Consider the following 10,537-nt stretch of genomic DNA (forward strand, 5'->3'; position numbering starts at 1 on the left):
TGTCTACTATGTGCAGAGATGATCTGTCCAGTGCTGAAAAGGGGAGTTGACTGGGCTGGCCATGTGGCTCAAGCAGTATCATGCTTGCCTGGCATGCATGCGGCCTGGATTCCATCCTCAGCACCACATACAAACAAAGATTGTGTCCGCCAAAAAACTAAAAAATTAATATTAAAATTCTCTCTCTCTCTCTCTCTCTCTCTCTCTCTCTCTCTCAAAAAAAAAAGGGGGGGGGAGTTGAAGCCCCCACTGTTCTTACTGTGTTGTAGTGGACTTCTTCTTTTACATTCCAGTAATATCAGTTTTGCACATGTGGGTGCTCCGGTGTTGGGCATATGTATGTGTACAATTGCTGTCTCATTTTGCTGAATTGACCCCTTTATCATGGTGTGACCACCTTGTCTCTTTTTATTGTGTTTTAATCTGTAGTCTATTTTATCTGACAGGAGTCTAGCCATTCCTGCTCTAGGTTGGTTCTCTTCCTGTGGAATATCTTCTCCATCCCTTCACTGTCACTCTGTGTGTGTCCTGAGGTGAAGTGACTTTCTTGTAGACAGCAGGTGACTGAGTCCATTAAAAAAAGAAAATGCATTCAGTCACTTTACATCTTAAAATAGGGGAGTTTATTCCCTTTACACTCAAGGTTTTTTATTGAAAGATACAGAATTAATTCTGACTGGTCTTTTTTGTTTTAAGTTTCTTTTTCTGCTTTCTCTTTAGATCTTTTTCTCTGTTTTCCTCCCTTACTCTCTAGTCTGTTTCTGTGGGTTGGTGTTTTCTTCTGGGATAAGTTTGGGTTTCCTTCTTTGTCATTTGTGAACATGCTGTCATTTTTGTGTTTTTTTTTCTTTGGGCTTCCTCTGGGATTTAGAAAATTTTTACAATTACCAAAGAGCATTTTAAGCTGAACAGAACAGAACCTCCCTCTGCTCTGATACCAGTACTCTGGATTCCTTCTTTTTCCTTGTAACTTGTGATTTGGTTGCCTTGGTTTCCTTCTCCTGGTTTTGTGCATCCCTTAACCTCTTACTGTGGCCATGCTTAACACTCACCATTTTATTTTTAACTTTCCTTTTAGTCATTTGAAAGTTTAAATATCCCTGTTATGTAAGCCAGGCACACTGCTGTATGCATGTAATCCCTCAGGAAAATGAGGCAGAGGATTGCAAATTGAAAGCTATCCTCAGCAACTTAGCATTTGCCTAAACAACTTAGTGAGAACTTGTCTCAAAATAAAATATAAAAAGGGCTGACTTCCCATTAGATCCAACACCTTCAAGGGTCTGTACTCTCACCTGTGGCCTTCACTGGAAGATATGCTGTGTTCCCTTCCTGCAGAAAGCTGGCTGTGAGATACACCAAGAAACCACACAGCACAGAAACAATTTTGAAATGCAAGGGCAGGCCAGTTCTGAGATCTTAAGAGTGCTGCTTCCACACTGGAAGGAGAGAGTGAGTGTGTGTTTTTATTTTTCTATGGGGGATACACAAAGGCTTTTCCATAGAATATGATTCACCAAATAAAGCAATGGGTGGGCTGTCCCAGCCCGTCAGGTAACACCCAACTCTGAACTACAGAGCAGTCTCTACATCTCCATTATGTTCCCCTTCTCTGAACTCTCCAGAACTCTGGTGAGAGAGGCCAGCAGGACTCTTCAGGGGTAATAGAATAAGTTAGGGATGGTGCATACACACATATAGAGATAGGTAATATGTGTTAGGGTTTTTTTTTTTTTTTTTGTAGCTGAGGTGTAGTTTAGTTGGCCTCTGAATGAAAGCCCTTCCTGTGTCAAGGAATTCCCCACCCAACATTGGAGTCTCCAAGTAAGGCAGGGTCCATCATCAGTTGATAGGAATGAAAAAGTCAAATGTATTTTTCTGCCTCCTGATGTGGTTTGGGGTTAATGCCTAAGGTGTTACCTGTGCCCCCAATGTGCTATGTCACCTGACAGCAGGTCCTAATCAGAATGTCTGTGGGGGCTCCAAGCTGTGGTCCAGGCTAGCTGTAAGGTTGGCCTTAACCTAAAAATGGCCTAAGCCTGAGTAATTCCAGTTGAAAATGAACCTGCAAGTCCACCAGGCACAGCCTCCAGAGACCTCTGGTATGAATCAGGCACAGCCTGATAAAGACAAGCCTGTCCACAACCCATAGGAAACTCAGAGTGAAGTTATGGTCATTTGCCTTCACCCTGATTGGAGTCAGAGTTGAGAGGTCAGGGCAGAAATTGTCAAACCAGAGGTCGTGACCTGAGAATGTAAGACGTCACTAAGAAACACCTGTAGTAGCTGATAGGGATTGAAAAGGTGAGCAGAGCCCCAACATTTAGTAGAAATGATAGAGCAAGTGAACAGACATTGAGCCAGATGCACTCAGGGCCACATGCTGGAGAGCCTGATGAGTTCCTGCACTAATATCCCAACTCTTGTAATTATCTGCCTGATCCTCTGCATCATCCTCACTGCTCTCAAACTCTACAGCCACATCTTGACCCTGGTGAGAATGGTGACTTCCTCTTAGTCTCCTCAACCAGCTGTCACATCCAGCCCAGGAGAAGACTCCCTCAGTTCCTGACCTGATCACTGTGGTCTGAATGAGTGAGCATCTGCTGGACTTCAACCCTAAGACTTGAGACTCTAAACCTGGCACTTTAGCTGAGCATGCAGAGGGAATGTTTGTAATGAGTCTGGCATGATTAAGTGTTTGCTGTGCTCAGAGTTAACTTAGGATTTTTGGTTTTGAATTGATTATGTGTATTGCAGTGCCCAACATTAAGGATTATCATTTTCTTGATTAAGAACCTATACAATGAAGTTGTATTGTGTGATTTGAGTGAATAAAGCATTAAAAATACATTAGTGTGTATATATGATTTATTTCTCCCCTCCACTGCAGATGTCACACCTTTACCCATCCCAACACTAGCCAGGTTCCCTTTGTCCCTGCCCACTTCCACAGCATTGTCCTCACTTTGCCAATAATCTTGTGGGCTTTACAACATGCTTACTGTACATTCTCTCTGCTTAACTGTACCTGGGTTAGTTTTTGATACTAAGATCCATGGTTGCCAGTCACAGTGGCACATGCCTGTAATCCCAGTGGATTAGGAGGCTGAGATAGGAAGATCACAATTCAAAACAGCCTCAGCAATGGCAAGGCACTAAGCTCATCAGGGAGTTCCTGTCAAAATATATTCACAATTTTCCTGGGGATGTGGCTCAGTGGTCAAGTTCCCCTGAGTTCAATTCCTGGTGCCCACCACAAAACCAATGATTGTTGATGTGTGAAAATATGTAGGGTTCAAGTGACCTAGAGAGTAAACTCATATGTGAAAATTATACTCCCTAGCCAAGGGACAAGTACAGCCTTCATTCAGTATCCACAGTGAATTGATCCCAAAACTCCACCCCCTTTGGATACCAAACTCTGCACATGTTCAAGGTCCAGGTATAAGTGATGCACTACAGGAGCTGAGGCAAGAGGATTGCAAGATCACAGACATCCTCCAGTGTGCTTTAAACCATCTTGAGGTTCCTTATAACATTTAAAACAATGGGAATATTATATAGCAGTTCACACTGTGCTGTTTAGAGAATAATGACAAGAAAAAAGACTCTACACATTCAGCACAGATACACTTATTTTCAACCATATTCAAACCAAGATTGATTGAGTCCAAAGATCCAGACCCTACAGCCTCAGAGCCCAGATGAGAGACGCAATAGCACAGAAGTGTGAGCAGAGGCAGAAGCAAACAGAGACATCAGATACAGAAGATGACCAAGGAACCAGGAAGAGCAGCCTTGAGAATTAGAAGCACCACAGCTCTGACATCTGCTTGGTGTTGGCACAAAAAGACCTACACCACTAGGGACAACAAGGGCATTTCTGAGAGACAAATAAGACTAGCAAAATGCACCTGGTAAATTTCATTCAGTGCCTAGTTTTCAATAATGAAGGGAATTTATCTCTATTAATATTTTAATGAAACAGTTCAATGTTTCATCTTACCTCAAAGCAATAAGCTTCAGAAATCAGGAACTGAACTAATAGAAAAGGCATAATTGCCCAACATGTTGTATAATTAAACTATTCATTTCCTATAACTTGTATTTACTCAATTTAAAAAAAATNATGCTATTCTAGAGAAATGAGTGAACTTCATCAAAGCTAACTCAGGGAGCTGGGGACATTTCTCAGTGGTGGAGCACTTGCTAGCATGTGGAAGGGCCTGGGTTCCATCCAAGGCATCACAGAAATAAGTAAACAAATAAATAAATCAAACAACAGCAGATGGGGTAGAGAGGGAAGATGAGAGGGAAGGGGAGGGGGGATAGTAGGGTATAGGAAAGGTAGCAGAATACAACAGTCATTAATATGGTATTATGCAAAAATGTGGATGTGTAACCGATGTGATTCTGCAACTTGTATTTGGGGTAAAAAAATGGGAGTTCATAACCCACTTGAATCAAATGTATGGAAGATGATATGTCATGACCTTTGTAATGTTTTGAACAACCAATAAAATAAAATAAATAAATAAATAAATAAATAAATAAATAAATAAATAAATCCAAAATTGGTGTGACCACATTGGGAAGGTTTAATTGGAATAGAGCTTTCTATCTGTTAGAAATATTCAAAAAGAAAAAAACAGAACCCACATGAAAACAATGGAATGCATTCTTTAATTGGTCTGGACAGGTGGGTCAAATTGATGTCCTGAAAGATTCTCTTCCAAAAACACCTGGAAAAGCTGGCTTGGTGGTACTCAGCTGTAATTCCAGCAGCTCAGGAAGTGAGGAAGGAGGATGCTGAGTTCAAAGCCAGTCTCAGCAATTTAGTGAGGTTGTAAGCAAGTTTTTGAGACCCTCTTTTCAAAATCCTACCTGGGGATGGGGCTCACTGGTGTGGCACCCTTGGGTTCACTGCCTGGTCTCCAAAACAATAACAAACAAGTATGAAAAACCAGTTGCAGTGGCACATGCCTGGGATCCCAGGTACTCGAGAAGATTTATGATTTTTATTCCTTCTCCTAATATTACTAACTGAGGCATGACCCATCCTTATTTTTTCCAGTCCCTTGAGATGCAATATTGGGCCATTTATTCGAGATCTATTTTCCTAATGAAGCTATTTCTTGCTGAGGACTTCCCAGTTAGAATTGCTTTTGCTGTATCCACAGGTTTGAATATCTTGTGTGGCCCTTTTCATTGGTCTGCAGGCATTTTACACTTTCTTTTTTTATTTTTATTTATTTTTATTTATTTTTCTTATTTCTTACATACATGACAATGTTTTGATTTCTTCAATGACCCTTTGGTTTTGGGGGAACACACTGAAGAATTCCCATGCTTTGTAACTGTCCAGGTGTTCCCCCTACTATGGATTCAATTCTTATTAAATTTATGGAGATTTATTTTCAGAATAAATGGAGAATGTGTCATGTGCTGTTTGCTCTGCAGTGGTTGGGTGGGATGGTCTGTAAATGTCTACTGTGTGCAGAGATGATCTGTCCAGTTCTGAAAAGGGGAGTTGAAGCCCCCAGTGTTCTTACTGTGTTGTAGTTGACTTCTTCTTTTATATTCCAGTAATATCTCGTTTGCACATGTGGGTGCTCAGGTGTCGGGCACATGTATGTGTACAACTGCTGTCTCATGTTGCTCAACTGACCCCTTTATCATGGTGTGATCACCTTGTATCTTTTTATTGTGTTTTAATCTGTAGTCTATTTTATCTGACAGGAGTCTAGGCATTCCTGCTCTAGGTTGGTTTCCTTCATGTGGAATATCTTTTCCATCCCTTCACTGTCACTCTGTGTGTGTCCTGAGGTGAAGTGACTTTCTTATAGACAGCAGGTGACTGAGTCCATTAAATAAAGAAAATCCATTCAATCACTTTACATCTTAAAATTGGGGAGTTTATTCCCTTTACATTCAAGATTTTTGATTGAACGATACAGAATTATTTGTGACTGGTCTTATTTGTTTTTATTTTCTTTTTCTGATTTCTCTTTAGATCTTTTTTCTCTGTTTTCCTCCCTTAGTCTCTAGTCTGTTTCTGTGGGTTGGTGTTTTCTTCTGGGATAAGTTTGGGTTTCCTTCTTTGTCATTTGTCAACATGCAGTCATTTTTGTTTTTTTCTTTGGGCTTCCTCTGGGATTTAGAAAATCTTTACAGTTACCAAAGAGCATTTTAAACTGAACAGAACCTCCCTCTTCTCTGCTACCAGTACTCTGGATTCTGTGTCTTTTTCCTTGTAACTTATGCTTTGGTTGCCTTAGTTTTCTTTTCCTGGTTTCATGCATTCCTTAACCTCTTACTTTGGCCATGCTTAACAATCACCATTTTGTTTTTAACTTTACTATTAGTTATTTGGACATTTAAATGCCCCTGATATGTAAGCCAGGCACACTGCTGTATGCATGTAATCCCTCAGGAAACTTAGACAGGAAAATTGCAAATTGAAAGCTATCCTCAGCAACTTAGCATGGGCCTAAACAACTTAGTGAGACCTTGTCTCAAAATAAAATATAAAAAGGGCTGACTTCCCATTAGATCCAACACCTGCAAGAGCCGGTACTCTCACCTGAGGCCTGCACTGAAAGATATGCTGTGTTCCCTTTTTGCAGAAAGCTGGCTGTGTGATACACCAAGAAACCACACAGCACAGAAACAATTTTGAAATGCAAGGGCAGGCCAGTTCTGAGATCTTAAGAGTGCTGCTTCCACACTGGAAGGAGAGAGTGAGTGTGTGTTTTTATTTTTCTATGGGGGATACACAAAGGCTTTTCCATAGAATATGATTCACCAAATAAAGCAATGGGTGGGCTGTCCCAGCCCGACAGGTAACAGGCAACCCCAGAGCTACAGAGCAGTCTCTACATCTCCATCATGTTCCCCTTCTCTGAACTCTCAAGAACTCTGGCAAGGGAGGCCAGCAGGACTCTTCAGGGGTAATAGAATAAGTTAGTGATGGTGCAAACACACATATAGAGATAGGTAATATGTGCTAGTTTTTGTTTGTAGCTGAGGTGTAATTTATTTGGCCTCTGAATGAAAGCCTTTCCTGTGTCAAGGAATTCCCCACCCAACATGGGAGTCTCCAAGTAAGGCAGGGTCCACCAAAAAGTCGAATGTATTTTTTGGCCTCCTGATGTGGTTTGGGGTTAATGCCTAAGGTGTGACCTGTGCCCCCAATGTGCTATGTCACCTGGCAGCAGGTCCTAATCAGGATGTCTGTAGGGGCTCCAAGCTGTGGTCCAGGTTAGCTGTAAGGATGTCCTTAACCTAAAAATGGCCTAAGCCTAAGTAATTCCAGTTGAAAGTGAACCTGCAAGTCCACCAGGCACAGCCTCCAGAGCCCTCTAGTATGAATCAGGCACAGCCTGATAAAGATAAGTCCCTGTCCACAACCCAGTGGAAACTCAGAGTGAAGTCATGGTCATTTGCCTTCACCCTGATGGGAGTTAGAGGTGAGAGGTCAGGGCAGAAATTGTCAAACCAGAGGTTGAGACCTGAGAATGTAAGTCATCACTAAGAAACATGGTAATAGCTGATAGGGACTGAAAAGGTGAGCAGAGCCCCAACATTTAGTAGAAATGATGGAGCAAGTGAACAGACATTGAGCCAGCTGCACTCATGGCCACATGCTTAAGAGCCTGATGAGGTCCTGCACCAATATCCCAACTGTAGTCATAATCTGCCTGATGTCTGCATCATCCTCACTGCTCTCAAACTCTACAGCCACATCTCAACCCTGGTGAGAATGGTGACTTCCTTTTAAGACTTTCTCCTGAACCAGCTGTCACATCCAGCCCAGGAGAAGCCTCCATCAGTTCTTGACCTTATCACTGTTGTCTGAGTGAGTGAGCATCTGCTGGACTTCAACCCTTAGACTTGAGACTCTAAATCTGGCACTTGAGCTGAGCATGCAGAGGGAGTGTTTGTAATGAGTCTGGCATGATTAAGTGTTTGCTGTGCTCAGAGTTAACTTAGGATTTATAGTTTTGAATTGATTATGTGTATTGCAGTGCCCAACATTAAGGATTATGATTTTCTTGATTAAGAACCTATACAATGAAGTTGTATTGAGTGATTTGAGTGAATAAAGCATTGAAAAATGCATTAGTGTGTGAATATGATTTATTTCTCCCCTCCACTGCAGATGTCACACCTTCACCCATCCCAACACTAGCCAGGTTCCCTTGGTCCCTAACCACTTCCACAGCATTGTCCTAACTTTGCCAATAATCTTGTGGGCTTTACAACATGCTTACTGTATATTCTCTCTGCTTCGATGTACCTGGGTTAGTTTTGATATTAGAACCATGGTTGCCAGTCACAGTGGCACATGCCTGTAATCCCAGTGGCTTAGGAGGCTGAGATAGGAAGATCATGGGTTCAAAATAGCCTCAGCAATGGCAAGGCACTAAGCTCATCAGGGAGTTCCTGTCCCTAAAATATATTTAGAATTTTGCTGAGGAGGTGGTTCAGTGGTCGAGTGCCCCTGAGTTCAATCCCTGGTGCCCACCGCAAAACCAATGATTGTTGATGTGTGAAAATATGTTGGGTTCAAGTGACCTAGAGAGTAAACACATATGTGAAAATTATACTCCCTAGCTCAAGGCTAAGTATGGCATTCATTCAGTATCCACAGTGAATTGATTCCAGGACCCCCCCCACACTTTGTATACCGAACTCTGCACATGTTCAAGGTCCAGGTATTAATGATGCACTGTTGGAATATAACCTATGCACATCCTCTGGTGTGCTTTAAACCATCTGGAGGTTCCTTATAACATTTAATACAATGGGAACATTATATAGTAGTTTACACTGTGCTGTTTAGAGAATAATGACAAGATAAAAGACTACACATTCAGCACAGATGAACTTATTTTCAACCATGTTCAATCCAAGGTTGATTGAGTCCAAAGATGCAGACCCTACAGCCTCAGAGCCCAGATGAGAGATGCAATAGCACAGAAGTGTGAGCAGAGGCAGAAGCAAGCAAAGACATCAGTTACAGAAGATGACCAAAGAACCAGAATGAGCAGCCTTGAGAATTAGAAGCACCGCAGCTCTGACATCTGCTGGGTGTTGGCACAAAGAGACCTAGGGCCACCAAGGGCATTTCTGAGAGACAAATAAGACCACCAAAATGCACATGGTAAATTATATTCAGTGCCTAGGTTTCAATAATGAAGGGAATTGTGTCTTTATTAATTTTTCAATGAAACAGTCCAATGTTTCATCTTACCCCAAAGCAATAAGCTTCAGAAATTAGGAACTGAACTAATAGGAAAGGCCTAATTGCCCAACACGTTGTATAATTAAACTATTCATTTTCTACAACTTGTATTTACTGAATTTTAAAAAAAAAATTGCTAGAACTGTGGCTCAGTGGTTTANAAAAAAAAAAAAAAAAAAATCAAACACATAATCCAATCAACAAATGGGCCAAGGACCTGAACAGAAACTTCTCAGAAGAGGATATAGAAACAATCCAAAACATATGAAAAGATGTTCATCATCTTTAACAATCAGAGAAATGCAAATGAAAACTACTCTAAGATATCATTTCACTCCAGTCAGAATGGCCCCTATTATGAAGAGAAACAACAATAAGTTTTTTCGAGGATATGGGGCAAAAGGCAAACTCATATATTGCTGGTGGGACTGCAAATTGGTGCAGCCAATATGGAAAGCAGTATGAAGATTCCTTGTAAATCTGGGAATGGAATTACTATTTGACAATGTTATTACTCTCCTCAGACTATACCCATAGGACTTAAAAACAGCATCCTACAGGTACACAGCCACATCATTGTTTAGCACAATTCACAATAGCTAATCTGTGGAGCCAACCTAGATGCCCTTCAGTGGATGAATGGATAAAAAAAAATTGTGGCTCATATACACAATGGAATTTTACTCAGCATTAAAAGAGAATAAAATCATGACATTTACAGGTAAATGGATGGCATGGAGAAGATAATGCTAAGTGATATTAGAAAATCCCCCCCCAATACAAATGCCAAATATTTTCTCAGCTTTAAGGATGCTGACTCATAGTGGGGTAGGGAGGGGTCCATGGGAGGAATAGATGAATTCTAGATAGGGCAGAGGAGTAGGAGGGAAAAGAAGGGGGCAGGGGATTAGCAAGGACGGTGGAATGTGATCATTTTACAAATACATGTATGAAGACAAGAATTGGTGTCAACATACTCTATATACAACCAGAGATATAAAACATTGTGTTGTATACATGTAATAAGAATTGTAATGCATTCTGCTGTCATTTATTTTTTTTAAAAAAAATCAATTAAAAAATAACAACCTGTTCCTCTGATAGTCATAATGACAGCCTTTGGGCAGAAGACCTTCTGTTTTTTTTTTTTTTTTTTTTTTTTTTTTTTTTTTTTTTTGCTACCAAAATTGTAAACATTCCCTTTCCTTTTTCTCAAAACTGTGTCCTCATTATTACATTAGCATCAGGGATGAGAACAGAGCAATTGGCAACAAGTGCTTTAGTGGT

Source organism: Marmota marmota, unplaced genomic scaffold (assembly GCF_001458135.2).
Source record: "Marmota marmota marmota unplaced genomic scaffold, marMar, whole genome shotgun sequence".
Lineage (NCBI taxonomy): Eukaryota > Metazoa > Chordata > Mammalia > Rodentia > Sciuridae > Marmota > Marmota marmota.